The sequence below is a fragment of the Thalassophryne amazonica genome, chromosome 17 (assembly GCF_902500255.1).
Source record: "Thalassophryne amazonica chromosome 17, fThaAma1.1, whole genome shotgun sequence".
In the NCBI taxonomy this organism is placed as follows: Eukaryota; Metazoa; Chordata; class Actinopteri; order Batrachoidiformes; family Batrachoididae; genus Thalassophryne; species Thalassophryne amazonica.
In genome coordinates, this window is record NC_047119.1 from 71,824,811 (window position 1) to 71,841,465 (window position 16,655).

The 16,655-nt window shown below is 44.7% G+C and overlaps 1 protein-coding gene across 2 annotated transcripts in view; it reads left to right on the plus strand.

Annotated features, from left to right (window-relative positions):
* Window positions 1–650: 650 nt before the first annotated feature.
* The window catches only part of ralgps1 (Ral GEF with PH domain and SH3 binding motif 1), a 272,310-nt gene continuing 256,305 nt past the window's right edge, over window positions 651–16,655 (plus strand). The window contains exon 1 of one of the 2 annotated variants that reach the window (XM_034191724.1): window positions 651–923. The gene's annotated coding sequence lies outside the window, so the exon portion shown is untranslated. The remainder of the gene's footprint in view (window positions 924–16,655) is intronic. The other variant, XM_034191723.1, reaches the window with a different exon arrangement.

Here is a 16,655-nt window from a genome sequence, read left to right on the forward strand (position 1 = left end):
CTGTTGAACAACTGAAATCATACATCAAGCAAGAATGGGAAAGAATTCCACCTACAAAGCTTCAACAATTAGTGTCCTCAGTTCCCAAATGCTTATTGAGTGTTGTTAGAAGGAAAGGTGATGTAACACAGTGGGAAACATACAACTGTCCCAGCTTTTTTGAAATGTGTTGCAGGCATCCATTTCAAAATGAGCAAATATTTGCACAAAAACAATAAAGTTTATCAGTTTGAACATTAAATATCTTGTCTTTGTGGTGTCTTCAATTGAATATAGGTTGATTTGCAAATCATTATATTCTGTTTTTATTTACATTTTACACAATGTCCCAACTTCACTGGAACTGGGGTTGTAATAAAACTAACAGCAGCAGTGAATCTTAAAAAAGAATCACATGTCAGCAATAACAGCAGTAAGAAGTGGATTAGTCGTATGGCTAATAAATGACCAAAAAATAATAAAAAAATAAATCTTTATAGTTGCATGAGGACATACTTTGAGGCGTAGGATTGAGAATGTCCCATTTACGAGCCTACTGGTCGACACTGAAGGCATCATACATGCACCTGCGTCTGCAGGACGCGAACTTAAAGCCGCTTTGTGATTGGTCTGTTTCAGAAAGAGGCGGGAGCGCTCGCTGACACGCTTGCGGTTCATTGGTCGATGCCCGTGTCTGTCAGCGGGAGAGCTCCTACCTGTCACTTCCTGCTGTCGGTTTTGATTTATTTTCACTTTTTATGTCGCGGCCCGTCGCTGCCATGTTCGTGTGTTTCTTTTAATTTGTCCGGCTCGCCTCGTGGATGATTCTTCACGGCCTCCGTGTCCGGCTGAAAGGAGGAGTCACTCCCCTCCCCCCGCACACTGCCAAATACGCTGCGTGGATCATCATCCTCTGCGTGCACTCCCCGTGCGTGCGTGGAAAGGTAACGAGCACACACTGCGTCTGTCAGAGTGTGTGCGTGTCTGTTACCGATGGCCCTATTGTGTGCGCGCGCAACCCCAGTTCAGTGTGTGTGTGTGTGTGTGTGTATGTGTATAATCACGACTAAGTCTGTGTAACCATGAATTTGTGTGTGTGTGTGTGTGTATAATCACGACTAAGTCTGTGTAACCATGAATTTGTGTGTGTGTGTGTGTATAATCACGACTAAGTCTGTGTAACCATGAATTTGTGTGTGTGTGTGTGTGTATAATCACGACTAAGTCTGTGTAACCATGAATTTGTGTGTGTGTGTGTGTGTATAATCACGACTAAGTCTGTGTAACCATGAATTTGTGTGTGTGTGTGTGTGTATAATCACGACTAAGTCTGTGTAACCATGAATTTGTGTGTGTGTGTGTGTGTATAATCACGACTAAGTCTGTGTAACCATGAATTTGTGTGTGTGTGTGTGTGTATAATCACGACTAAGTCTGTGTAACCATGAATTTGTGTGTGTGTGTATAATCACGACTAAGTCTGTGTAACCATGAATTTGTGTGTGTGTGTGTGTATGTGTATAATCACGACTAAGTCTGTGTAACCATGAATTTGTGTGTGTGTGTGTGTGTATAATCACGACTAAGTCTGTGTAACCATGAATTTGTGTGTGTGTGTGTGTGTATAATCACGACTAAGTCTGTGTAACCATGAATTTGTGTGTGTGTGTATAATCACGACTAAGTCTGTGTAACCATGAATTTGTGTGTGTGTGTATAATCACGACTAAGTCTGTGTAACCATGAATTTGTGTGTGTGTGTATAATCACGACTAAGTCTGTGTAACCATGAATTTGTGTGTGTGTGTATAATCACGACTAAGTCTGTGTAACCATGAATTTGTGTGTGTGTGTATAATCACGACTAAGTCTGTGTAACCATGAATTTGTGTGTGTGTGTATAATCACGACTAAGTCTGTGTAACCATGAATTTGTGTGTGTGTGTATAATCACGACTAAGTCTGTGTAACCATGAATTTGTGTGTGTGTGTATAATCACGACTAAGTCTGTGTAACCATGAATTTGTGTGTGTGTGTATAATCACGACTAAGTCTGTGTAACCATGAATTTGTGTGTGTGTGTATAATCACGACTAAGTCTGTGTAACCATGAATTTGTGTGTGTGTGTATAATCACGACTAAGTCTGTGTAACCATGAATTTGTGTGTGTGTGTATAATCACGACTAAGTCTGTGTAACCATGAATTTGTGTGTGTGTGTATAATCACGACTAAGTCTGTGTAACCATGAATTTGTGTGTGTGTGTATAATCACGACTAAGTCTGTGTAACCATGAATTTGTGTGTGTGTGTATAATCACGACTAAGTCTGTGTAACCATGAATTTGTGTGTGTGTGTATAATCACGACTAAGTCTGTGTAACCATGAATTTGTGTGTGTGTGTAACCGCGACTAAGTCTGTGTAACCATGAATTTGTGTGTGTGTGTAACCGCGACTAAGTCTGTGTAACCATGAATTTGTGTGTGTGTAACCGCGACTAAGTCTGTGTAACCATGAATTTGTGTGTGTGTGTAACCGCGACTAAGTCTGTGTAACCATGAATTTGTGTGTGTGTGTAACCGCGACTAAGTCTGTGTAACCATGAATTTGTGTGTGTGTGTGTGTGTAACCGCGACTAAGTCTGTGTAACCATGAATTAGTGTGCGTGTGTGTATCGGACCATCATATATATATATATATATATATATATATATATATATATATATATATATATATATATATATATATATATATATATATATATATATATATATATACACTCAACAAAAATATAAATGCAACACTTTTGGTTTTGCTCCCATTTTGTATGAGATGAACTCAAAGATCTAAAACTTTTTCCACATACACAATATCACCATTTCCCTCAAATATTGTTCACAAACCAGTCTAAATCTGTGATAGTGAGCACTTCTCCTTTGCTGAGATATTCCATCCCACCTCACAGGTGTGCCATATCAAGATGCTGATTAGACACCATGATTAGTGCACAGGTGTGCCTTAGACTGTCCACAATAAAAGGCCACTCTGAAAGGTGCAGTTTTGTTTTATTGGGGGGGATACCAGTCAGTATCTGGTGTGACCACCATTTGCCTCATGCAGTGCAACACATCTCCTTCGCATAGAGTGGATCAGGTTGTCAATTGTGGCCTGTGGAATGTTGGTCCACTCCTCTTCAATGGCTGTGCGAAGTTGCTGGATATTGGCAGGAACTGGTACACGCTGTCGTATACGCCGGTCCAGAGCATCTCAAACATGCTCAATGGGTGACATGTCCGGTGAGTATGCCGGCCATGCAAGAACTGGGACATTTTCAGCTTCCAAGAATTGTGTACAGATCCTTGCAACATGGGGTCGTGCATTATCCTGCTGCAACATGAGGTGATGTTCTTGGATGTATGGCACAACAATGAGCCTCAGGATCTCGTCACGGTATCTCTGTGCATTCAAAATGCCATCAATAAAATGCACCTGTGTTCTTCGTCCATAACAGATGCCTGCCCATACCATAACCCCACTGCCACCATGGGCCACTCGATCCACAACATTGACATCAGAAAACCACTCACCCACACGACGCCACACACGCTGTCTGCCATCTGCCCTGGACAGTGTGAACCGGGATTCATCTGTGAAGAGAACACCTATCGAATGTGCCAAACGCCAGCGAATGTGAGCATATGCCCACTCAAGTCGGTTACGACGACGAACTGGAGTCAGGTTGAGATCCCGATGAGGACAACAAGCATGCAGATGAGCTTCCCTGAGACGGTTTCTGACAGTTTGTGCAGAAATTCTTTGGTTATGCAAACCGATTGTTTCAGCAGCTATCCGAGTGGCTGGTGTCAGACGATCTTGGAGGTGAACATGCTGGATGTGGAGGTCCTGGGCTGGTGTGGTTACACGTTGTCTGCGGTTGTGAGGCTGGTTGGATGTACTGCCAAATTCACTGAAACGCCTTTGGAGACGGCTTATGGTAGAGAAATGAACATTCAATACACGAGCAACAGCTCTGGTTGACATTCCTGCTGTCAGCATGCCAATTGCACGCTCCCTCAAATCTTGCGATATCTGTGGCATTGTGCTGTGTGATAAAACTGCACCTTTCAGAGTGGCCTTTTATTGTGGGCAGTCTAAGGCACACCTGTGCACTAATCATGGTGTCTAATCAGCATCTTGATATGGCACACCTGTGAGGTGGGATGGATTATCTCAGCAAAGGAGAAGTGCTCACTATCACAGATTTAGACTGATTTGTGAACAATATTTGAGGGAAATGGTGATATTGTGTATGTGGAAAAAGTTTTAGATCTTTGAGTTCATCTCATACAAAATAGGAGCAAAACTAAAAGTGTTGCGTTTATATTTTTGTTGAATGTATATATATATATATAGTGTGTGTGTATGGGGGTATGTTATGGCTTTATTTTGACACGAAATGCGCTTCTCTCAAAAGAGACCCTGTGGTGTTTAATGTCAGCAGCAGGCATCCTTATTGTTACGTTGCTGCCACCTTCTGCATCAGTTCATTATCGCAGCACTAAATCCTCTCCATGAGTCCAGTTTCAAGTAGGGCTGGGCGATATTGAAAAAATATGCCATACACAATACGAGTGCGATATCGATATTATTACGATAATTAACATGCCCCTAAAGAAATATTTTTTATTATATGTAATAAAAGAAATACATTTTAATATAGCAAAATAAGTAGGCGATATGTATTATTAAGTAATAATGGTAAAAGCTAAAGAAATGTTACCATATAACCCTGCTAAGTACAAAAATAAAAAGGCATTTCTTTTATGCCGGGCGCGACGCGAGCGACAGCAGCGACAGGTTGCCATGTAATCCCTATGGAATGACGCGTTATGGCGCCAAGTCACGCAGCGCTATGCGATGGATGTGAATGAAGCGACGCGAGTGAAGTGATTTTCTTGTCGCGTCGTGATGATCAATCAGGGACTAAATATGTAGTGATGTGGAGATGTCTGAAGTTTGACTGAGTTGGATGTGAACATGTCCTGTCTCTGGTAGCAGCCTGTGAGCAGGACTTATGTCTCTTTTGTCCTTTATTTCACAATTATGACAGAGTTTTTGGAACAAGCAGCAGCCCTGCAGGAGGGGGAGCGGAGTTTCTTTCTCTTTTTATTTTACGTGCGCGCGAGCGAATCATCCATGGGGATTATTTTACTTATTAACTACACTGATGTATAATAAAACAAATGGTGACTGGTTTCTAAACACAATTATGACAGAGTTTTTGGAGCAAGCAAGCAGCAGCCCTGCAGGAGGGGGAGCGGAGTTTCTTTCTCTTTTTATTTTATGTGCGCGCGAGCGAATCATCCATGGGGATTATTTTACTTATTAACTACACTGATGTATAATAAAACAAATGGTGACTGGTTTCTAAACACAATTATGACAGAGTTTTTGGAGCAAGCAGCAGCCCTGCAGGAGGGGGAGCGGAGTTTCTTTCTCTTTTTATTTTACGTGCGCGCGAGCAAATCATCCATGGGGATTATTTTACTTATTAACTACACTGATGTATAATAAAACAAATGGTGACTGGATTCTAAACACAATTATGACAGAGTTTTTGGGGGAAGAGCGAGGAGCAGCCCCACAGGAGGGGGAGCAGAGTTTTTTTTTTTTTTACTTTGTTTACATGTGCGCACGTGATTGGGACAGGAGGTCCTCAAACTGGGTGCTGCAGAGGCGGAAGGACCGCTGAAAGCGGCTGTCATCCAGACGCAGCTCCTGCAGCAAATAATGATACTCCCCAAATTGGGAACGTCTCATGACGTTTGTCAGCTTTCCACAACAACTCGCTTCGTGTGATCAAGGTCTGTCATGTTAACTTGACTGACAACCGGAGCCAGCGAGTGGAATGGAAGCTCCTCCTATTTGATGATGCACTGGGGCGAATTTTCGCAGCGAAAGCAGAGCGACACACCGGGCGATGGTGGCGCGTCCGTCGCCACGTGACCAAAGCGAATTTGTGGTGTCTGGTTGCGCCTGGTGTGAATGCGGCATTAGTCAGTTATTTTATTCTTGCATAACCAAGAAATAACAGCCTTACAACTGCCATGAGAATCTTTAACCAAGCGCTTTACTGCTTTTCAGTAAATTTAAAACAAATAAAAGATACACGAAGTGCTAAAACTGAATTGAGCATTCCTCTTAATATTAATTTAACATTAATGTAAACAACATCTTGAACCAATAGCTTAAACATGCCTGGTTATCTGTAAATCTTAGGGCCCGGTCCCACTGGGGAGAGGATTAATTGCTCATGAATTGAGTATACAAATTACGGGCGTTCGTTGTCATCCGCAACAAAAGTGGCCAAAAATGACAAATATCCCAGGATGAATCATGGATATAATCATAATGTACGAGGGCTGTCAATAAAGTATAGGTCCTTTTTATTTTTTTCAAAAACTATATGGATTTCATTCATATGTTTTTACGTCAGACATGCTTGAACCCTCGTGCGCATGCGTGAGTTTTTCCACGCCTGTCGGTGACGTCATTCACCTGTGAGCACTCCTTGTGGGAGGAGTCGTCCAGCCCCTCGTCGGAATTCCTTTGTCTGAGAAGTTGCTGAGAGACTGGCGCTTTGTTTGATCAAAATTTTTTCTAAACCTGTGAGGCACATCGAAGTGGACACAGTTCGAAAAATTTAGCTGGTTTTCGGTGAAAATTTTAATGGCTGATGAGAGATTTTGAGGTGATACTGTTGCTTTAAGGACTTCCCACGGAGCGGGACGTCCCGCAGCGCTCCCAGGCACCGTCGTCAGCCTGTTTCAAGCTGAAAACATCCACATTTCAGGCTCTATTGATCCAGGACGTCGTGAGAGAACAGAGAAGTTTCAGAAGACGTCAGTTTCAGCATTTTATCCAGATATTCCACTGTTAAAGGAGATTTTTTTAATGAAAGACGTGCGGATGGATTGCAGCATTGGCTCGCAGCCGCCGCGACGCTCCGCCACAGGAAAAACACCTCCGTGTTGATAACCATTTGTAAAATCCAGGCGGCTTTTGATGGCTTTCAGTGGAGTGAGTATCTGAGAAATTGTTTAACAGCTGGGCATGTTCCAACTTGTCCTTAAGGCTTCCAACAGAGGTGTTTTTCCTGTGGCGGATCACGGATGTATAATGCATGTATTGAGGAAACGGATCGGACGCATTGTGTTATCACGGCAGTATTATGGATGTGTTGTGAATGCATCACGCATGTGTTGCGCGTGTGCGGCATCTGCATTGCGGGCATAAAAGAAGCGCACTCGGGCCTTTCAGCATCACTATTCACACCAACACCACAGCCTCTGGAGCAATAGCTCGACTTGGACAAGTTGATCACAGAGTTGATGTTCATGCTCTCATGCAAGGGTTAGGGGGGGGGGGGGGGGGGGCTCGGGGTTGTGAGATGGTGTGCTTTTTTGAGAGAGTCATGAAAAAAGAGCGTGAGTTGCTGCTGTAACAGCAACTCTTCCTTTTGTTGGTGTTAAATAAAAGTTCTGAAGAAAGGGAACCGAGGTCCACCGCTGATGTCTCTGCAGCTGGGGATTTACAGTATGTTGTTGGATTGCAGCAGCTATTACGTCTTTGGGGATCTCCACAGTTGGACTGGCACTGACTGGCAGGTATGTCAACCTCTGCCACATATAGTACTTTGGGTTTACGTGACATGTTTGTTATGCATTCGCAGATTGTCCGCAAATGAGATGCAAAGCAGAGGTAATACAAACGTTTTATTCGTGGCCACTCTGTATGCATTTGCTACAACTTATTTTAGTCCGTGATGTGGACATATATACATTTTACACACTGTCCCAGTCCGCTGACAAGCCGCAAATCCCCGTCACTTGCGGATAACGGCGGATATACAGCGCATAGATGTGCCTCTGCGGATAATTGCGGACGTGTGCGGGTGTCGGCCGACTCATACAAGCATATTTCACGGATATTGTGGCTGTTTAGCGAATATGAACCAATTTTGTGCGCAATCTATACGCAAATCCTCCTAAATGTCAGTGGGACCAGGCCTTTAAATAAATAAAACATAAAAACTAATCTTATAAAACATAAAGTGTCCAAGCTTTCAGTATTAATTAAACAATGTACAGTCGCCCTGAAAAAAAAAACATTATTTAAGGTTTTTTGCCAGGAAAACTAGCATGTTGACTTTGGTTGGTTTCAAACAAGTACGGTGGCACGTAACTACATTACCAGATGTACTTTCAAACAAGTACAGTGGCACGTAACTACATTACCAGATGTACTATAAGTCTCTCTGAGGGTGAGCTACTAGCAGGTATACAGAGGTACTTTCTGGCAAGTTTGCTCAAGTGTGGAAAGTTAAGCTGATGGAGCTGCCACCAGGAGAGATGGTTCTCGCCAGCATCTATGGAGGGAGATAGCAGGTAGCTGTTGAGCTCTGCTCCTACAGAGTGTGACGGTACCACGGAGGATGGAGCTGGAGAGGTTTTGAAGAAACTGGCGAAGGACTTCTGGGTCTTATTCTGAGCAGCTTCTGATGGTTCCATGCCGTCTTGACTTCTTGAGTTTTGTGCCTAGAATATAAAAAGAAAAAAAATGAAAATGTAGTTTTAAATCTTTTTTTTGTTACAAATGAACACTTACATCTGGCACAGGTGCTTCGATTTCAGACATCACTCTGGCTTTGATGTTGAGCACCTTGTCACTACTGATGTAACCAGCTTTAGATCTGGGGTCCACAAAGCAGGTCATGTCCAAGAGTTCTTGCGTCACTGGATCATCATATTTGCTGGACATGTAGTCCAGGATCTTTTTCTTTATGTACTTCGTCAAGTCAAAATCTTCATCTTTTGCAGCAAGAAGAGAAGTGTTCATCAAATGAAGAACCAGTCTCACGTATGACACAGTCACATAACTTTCAGCAGAAAGGGCATCAGTGAACTCTTGCAGAGGCTGGAGTGCCTGGTTAATTGACTCCAGGACATCTAGATCTTGCCAAGTAGGGACTAAATGTCTTGACTTCCTATCTGTTGATAGTACATCACGTATGGCTTTTTGCTGCTCAAGAACTCTTTGAATCATGCTTTGTCTGGATCTCCATCTCGTCTGACATTCTGTAATGAGTGCATGCTCTGGTAGGTGGTGTTCTTGCTGTACTTTTCTCAGTGCAGTCTTCTCCTTCCAGCTGTGTGAGAAATGACCTGCTAACTTCTTACACAGCCCTACAGCTCTGGAAATGCGCTCATGTTGAATTGGCACAAGTTTACGCCGGATGCTCTTCCTGACGCAACTCCACATTACATGGAAAAAAATGTGGCAGGGGTGGGATTTGAACCGGGAACCTGCCGCACCGAAACCAAGTGCACTGACCACTTGACCACCACCCCTGCCGTTGAGAAAATGAACAGTAAAGCTCGTAAAGGGCTCAGTTGTGCTACTGGACCATAGATCCGTAGTGCTGGCGTAGAAGTCCACTTGACTCAGCTCGGTCTTTACAGTCACAGGTGCCTCGTACATCTGTGGAATGGAGACTTGGGAGAAGTATGTTAACGATGGAACTTGATATCTGTGGTCCACTTCCTTCATTAGATCCAAAAAACCTTCTTTTTCCACAGTACTAAGTGGTATCATGCATTCAGCAATGTAACGTGCAACAGCTGCGGCTATAGCTTTGTGGCACTTTGAAGTTTCCTCATACGGAGTGACACTTGCAAAACTGTCATTTATGGTTGCTTGTGGATTTGTATTTTTACAACTTAACTTGCCTTTGTGTTGGTAGTTTTGGCAGTATTTGATTTGAAAACTGCATATAGCTTCTTCTGGTTGTGCTCCATGTGACTGTGTAGGTTGGTTGTGTTTCCTCTGGACGTAGCCACTATTTTTCGACATGACTTGCACAGTACCTGCGTCTGTGCTACGTCCTCTCTCCTGAAGCCGAAATAGTCCCATATTCCAGACATGCTATTCTTTTTAGGTACATACAAGTTGTTCGCTGTTTTTGTCCTCGCTCAGTTCATCCGCTCCCGCATCCACCATCGCTTCTATCTGTGCTCTGCTGCTGAGCGGCTTTAGCCAATAGGAGAACAGTACATATGGGGGGGGGGGGAGGTTGGGAGCATTTACGGGCACATCTGATTGGTCAAAAGCAGAAAACACAAAACGCATGCTACAAAGCAGACAATAACATAGTGCCATCATCGCGATGACGATATTTTTGCGATATATTGCCCAGCCGGACTTTCAAGTATTTTAAAAGCCAACACTCTCACTTGACCTTATGGCCAAAATGAATGAATTAATAAATTTATTTTATACACACGCACACACACAAATTCATTACCACCACGTGCTGAGAAAAAAAAAATCAACACCTGTGACCCAAAAGGTGTAAGCAGAAGCAAAAGCTTATATACATCCACCCCTTTTACCATAAATAAAAAAAAAATGTGTGTGTGTGTATATATATATATATATATATATATATATATATATATATTTGTGAAAAGACGTGGACATCAGCACTTTTTCGGCACATTAAGACAGACGTGCGGAGGAGTTCGGCGCGTCGTGGTGCAGCCGCTCGGCGCAAAGAAACTCTGTGATGAAGCCTCACAGGACATGTTGGGGCTTGTCCAGCTCAAGCTCAATTTCTCGGATATTCACACGACAGAAAAGCAACCGGAATCCGCCTGAAAGCCATCTGAAAGCCGTCCTGAGAGACCAACACCGAGGTGGTTTTGTCCCGCGTCAAGAGCGGCATGGTGGCGCGTCCTTTGGCTTCTTTTTCCATGAAAAAAAAACTCCTGTAACAGTGGAATGTGCCGGAAAAAGTGCTGATGTCCACGTCTTTTCACAATTCCTGTGCTAGTCAGAGGACATTCCGGCTCAAGACAGCATCCAGTTTAGAAATGAACAGCACATTTCACTGTTACAGGAGTTTTTGTCATGGAAAGAGGAACAAAGGCGGAGGAATTCCGCGCGTCGCGGTCGAACCTCTGATTCAGGAGGTGCAGTGTGGTTTTTGTCCTGGTCGCGGCACACTAGACCAGCTCTACATGTTCCATCGGGTGCTCGAGGGTTCATGGGAGTTTGCCCAACCAGTCCACATGTGTTTTGTGGATCTGGAGAAGGCGTTCGACCGTGTCCCTCGGGGCACCCTGTGGGGAGTGCTCCGGGAGTACGGGGTCCGGGGTCCTTTGCTAAGGGCTAGCCGGTCCCTGTACGACCGCAGCAGGAGCTTGGTTCGCATTGCCGGTGTTTCCAGTGCACGTTGGCCTCTGCCAGTGCTGCCCTTTGTCACCGGTTCTTTTCATTATTTTTATGGACAGAATTTCTAGGCGTAGCCAGGGTGTAGAGGGGGTCTGGTTTGGGAACCACAGAATCTCATCTCTACTGTTTGCGGACGATGTGGTTCTGTTGGCTTCGACAAATCAGGACCTTCAGCGTGCACTGGGGCGGTTTGCAGCCGAGTATGAAGCATCCGGGATGAAAATCAGCACCTCCAAATCCGAGGCCATGGTTCTCCACCGGAAAAAGGTGCTTTGCCCTCTTCAGGTCGGTGGAGTGTCCTTGCCTCAATTGGAGTTTAAGTATCGCGGGGTCTTGTTCACGAGTGAGGGATGGATGGAGCGTGAGATCGATAGACGGATCGGTGCAGCATCTGCAGTGATGCGGTCGCTGTATCGGACCATCGTGGTGAAGAGAGAGCTGAGTAGGGGGGCAAAGCTCTCGATTTACCGATCGATCTACGTTCCAATCCTCACCTATGGTCATGAGATTTGGCTCATGACCGAAAGAACGAGATCGCGAGTACAAGCGGCCGAGATGAGTTTCCTCCGCAGGGTGGCTGGGCGCTCCCTTAGAGATAGGGTGAGGAGCTCGGTCACTCGGGAGGAGCTTGGAGTCGAGCCGCTGCTCCTCCATGTCGAAAGGAGTCAGTTGAGGTGGCTCGGGCATCTTTTCCGGATGCCCCCTGGACGCCTCGCTGGAGATGTGTTCCGGGCACGTCCCACTGGGAGGAGGCCCCGGGGAAGACCCAGGACACGCTGGAGGGACTACATCTCTCGGCTGGCTTGGGAACGCCTTGGGGTTCCCCCGGAGGAACTGGGGGAGGTGTGTGTGGATCGGGAGGTCTGGGCGGCTTTGCTTGAGCTGCTGCCCCCGTGACCCGACTCTGGATAAAGCGGAAGAAAATGTATGTATGTATGTATGTATGTATATATACGAGGTCTGTCCAAAAAGTATCAGACCTTTTTATTTTTTCAAAAACCATATGGATTTGAATCATGTGTGCTTGCATGAGCCAACCTTGAACCTTCATGCGCATGCGTGATTTTTTTCACGCCTGTCGGTTGCATCATTCGCCTGTGAGCAGGCTTTGTGTGAGCACTGGTCCACCCCCCTCGTTGGATTTTCATTGTGAGGTGGAACGATTTTGGAGCTTTGTTGCATCAAATTTTCAGGAAACTGTGAGAGACAGCCAGGTGGAAACCATTCGGAAGATTCAGACGGCTTTCGGTGACGATAGTATGGGCATCACACAGATTAAGGAGTGTTACAACCGGTTTAAAGATGACGCACAATGGCAGAGGGTGCGCTGCGCTCCGAACGACCAGATCATTTCCAAAGTGAACGCTGTGTTGATCCAGGACGTCGTCTGACTACCAGAGAAATTGCAGAAGAGGTGGACATCAGCACTTTTTCGGCACATTCCACTGTTACAGGAGATTTTGTAATGAAAGACGTGCAGAAGTTGGAAGTCTCACAGGACATGTTGTGACATGTCCAAGTCTTACACAATTCCTCGGATACTCACTCGACTGAAAAGCCACCGAAAGCCGTCTGAATCTTCCGAATGGTTTCCACCTGGCTGTCTCTCACAGTTTCTGGAAAAATTTGATTCAGCGCTGCTCCAATTGTTCAGACATTTTCCTCGCAATGAAAATCCAACGAGGGGGGAGGACCAGTGCTCACTCAAAGCCTACTCACAGGCGAATGACGCAACCGACAGGTGTGAAAAAACTCACGCATGCGCACGAAGGTTCAAGGTTGGCTCATGCAAGCACACGTGATTCAAATCCATAAGGTTTTTGAAAAAAATAAAAAGGTCGGATAGTTTTCTCACAGACCTCGTGTATATATATATATATATATATATGTATGTATATGTATGTGTATGTATGTATATGTATGTGTATGTATGTATATGTATGTGTATGTATGTATGTATGTATATGTATGTATGTATATATATGTATACATGTATATATATGTATACGTGTATATGTATGTATGTATATATACGTATATGTGTATATGTATATACGAGGTCTGTCCAAAAAGTATCAGACCTTTTTATTTTTTTCAAAAACCTTATGGATTTGAATCGTGTGCTTGCATCAGACAAGATCTGATCTGCTCGTTCCAGCCTGTCGATGGCCGCTCGGGGCGCGGTGCGCCCTCCGCCGCCGTGGGCCATTTTTAATCCAGTTCTAATGGTCCTTAATCCGTGTGATACCGACAGAATCTTCACCGAAATCCATCTGAATCTTTTGAATGGTTTCCAACTGGCTGTCTCTAACAGTTTCTAAAAAAAAATTAATGGAGCAAAGCGGCAGCCTCTCAGCCATTTCCCTGACAATAAAAATCCGACGAGAGGGGTATACCAGTGCTCACTCAAAGCTTGCCCACAGGCGAATGACGCAACCGACAGGCGTGAAAAAACTCATGCATGCGCACGAAGGTTCAAGCTTGGCTGATGCAAGCGCACATGATTCAAATCCATATAGTTTTTGAAAAAAATAAAAAGGTCGAATACTTTTCTCACAGACCTCATATGTATGTATGTATACGAGGTCTGTCAATAAAGTATAGGTCCTTTTTATTTTTTTCAAAAACTATATGGATTTCATTCATATGTTTTTACGTCAGACATGCTTGAACCCTCGTGCGCATGCGTGAGTTTTTCCACGCCTGTCGGTGACGTCATTCGCCTGTGAGCACTCCTTGTGGGAGGAGTCGTCCAGCCCCTCGTCGGAATTCTTTTGTCTGAGAAGTTGCTGAGAGACTGGCGCGTTGTTTGATCAAAATTTTTTCTAAACCTGTGAGACACATCGAAGTGGACACGGTTCGAAAAATTAAGCTGGTTTTCAGTGAAAATTTTAACGGCTGATGAGAGATTTTGAGGTGATACTGTCGCTTTAAGGACTTCCCACGGTGCAAGACGTTGCTCAGCGCTCTCAGCCGCCGTCGTCAGCCTGTGCAAGCTGAAAACTTCCACATTTCAGGCTCTATTGATCCAGGACGTCGTGAGAGAACAGAGAAGTTTCAGAAGAAGTCGGTTTCAGCATTTTATCCGGATATTCCACTGTTAAAGGAGATTTTTTTAATGAAAGACGTGCGGACGGGTCCGTGCGTCGGGACGCAGCCAACGCGGTGCGGCGGCACAGGAAAAACACCTCCGTGTTGATAACCATTTGTAAAATCCAGGCGGCTTTTGATGGCTTTCAGTGGAGTGAGTATATGAGAAATTGTTTAACAGGCAGGACATGTTCCAACTTGTCCTTAAGGCTTTCAACAGAGGTGTTTTTCCTGTGGCGGAGCGTCGCGGCGGCTGCGTCCCGACGCGCGGACCCGTCCGCACGTCTTTCATTAAAAAAATCTCCTTTAACAGTTGAATATCCGGATAAAATGCTGAAACCGACTTCTTCTGAAACTTCTCTGTTCTCTCACGACGTCCTGGATCAATAGAACCTGAAATGTGGAGGTTTTCAGCTTGAACAGGCTGACGACAGCGGCTGAGAGCGCTGCACGACGTCTCGCACCGTGGGAAGTCCTTAAAGCGACAGAATCACCTCAAAATCTCTCATCAGCCGTTAAAATTTTCACTGAAAACCAGCTTAATTTTTCGAACCGTGTCCACTCCGATGTGTCTCACAGGTTTAGAAAAAATTTTGATCAAACAAAGCGCCAGTCTGTCAGCAACTTCTCAGACAAAGGAATTCCGACGAGGGGCTGGACGACTCCTCCCACAAGGAGTGCTCACAGGCGAATGACGTCACCGACAGGCGTGGAAAAACTCACGCATGCGCACGAGGGTTCAAGCATGTCTGACGTAAAAACATATGAATGAAATCCATATAGTTTTTGAAAAAAATAAAAAGGACCGTTACTTTATTGACAGCCCACGTATATATATGTGTATACATATACATATGTGTCTGTGTATGTAAAATCACTTTGTCAAGTCTCCTCCTCTTAGCACTTGTGATACTGCTGGTGCCACTAAGAATAAGATGAACTTTATTATCCGGAAGGAAATTATTTTGCCAGAGTACTGAACAGTAAACAGTGAACATTTTTTTAAGACAATAGGTACAACAGATTTATGCAACATGACTGAAGACATTTTCACAAGATGTTTGCCAATATTGCACATAACTGCATAAATAAATAGCTCTGAGTAATTCTGTTCATGATGTATGCATCCTGCAGAAGGAGGAGGAATGATAGAGTCTGAATGCCACAGGTAGGAAAGACCTCCTGTGGTGTTCTGTGTAGCACCTCGCTGGTCTCAGTCTATGGCTGAATGAGCTCTGACAGGATGTCAGTGTGGAATGCAGGGGGTGGAAGGTGTTGTGCACTTTCCTCCACATCCTCCTCTCTGACGCCTTCAGCCAAACCGCCAGGACAGAGCCAGCTTTCCAGATGAGCTTGTTGAGTATGTTTGTGTCAGCTGCCTTCAGCCTGTTGCCCCAGCACACTACAGTGTAGAAGATGACACTGGAGACTCACAGGTGCTCAGCAGTAAGTCTGAGAACACTGGCGCTGATCCGCAGATCTGGCAACTTGCTTCCGACAGACTGTTGTTGTGACGCTCTTCCAATCTTTGTATTCGTTTCTTTTATTTCTGTTTAATACTTCTTTTGGTTTGGAAGTGTATCTACTCTGAATCTTATTTAATTAAAGTCCTCCTGTTGTGAATTGCTAGCAGTTAGCTTTCACTAGCTAGGTCGACTCCCCGGCTCTTTCTTTTATTACAGTTTTTATCAGTCTAATACTTCTGTTACTTTTTCAGTGTAACTGCTGTGAATTTTAGCTTATTAATTTACTTCTGTGTTAACCTTAGGAGTGGTTACACTTAGCATATTTGTTAGTGGTTAGCTCGCATTTGCTTGTCTAGAATCTTGAATTTTCTGATGCACAAAGTACACTACTTTACGTAAATCGTAGATAGGGTGGCACTTTTAGAGAGCCATGTCCATAAGCTAGAACAGCTTCTTAGCTCAGTGGACATAGATGTTACGGGCACTCCACCTGAAGCCCGAGGTGCCAGCGCAGTTCCACCGGCGCGGCTCCATTTGAAGCCCGAGGCGCCAGCGCAGTTCCACCGGTGCGGCTCCACCTGAAGCCCGAGGCGTCAGCGCAGTTCCACCGGTGTGGCTCCACCTGAAGCCCGAGGCGTCAGCGCACATCCACCGGCGCGGCTCCACCTGAAGCCCGAGGCGCCAGCGCAGTTCCACCGGCGCGGCTTTACTGAGGCCCGAGGCGCCAGCGCGGAGTTATCTGACCATGGGTCCGAAGAAGGCACTGACGGCTGAGGAGGGAGACGATATCAAGAAGTCCCTGGACTTTTTGTCTGAGGAAATCTC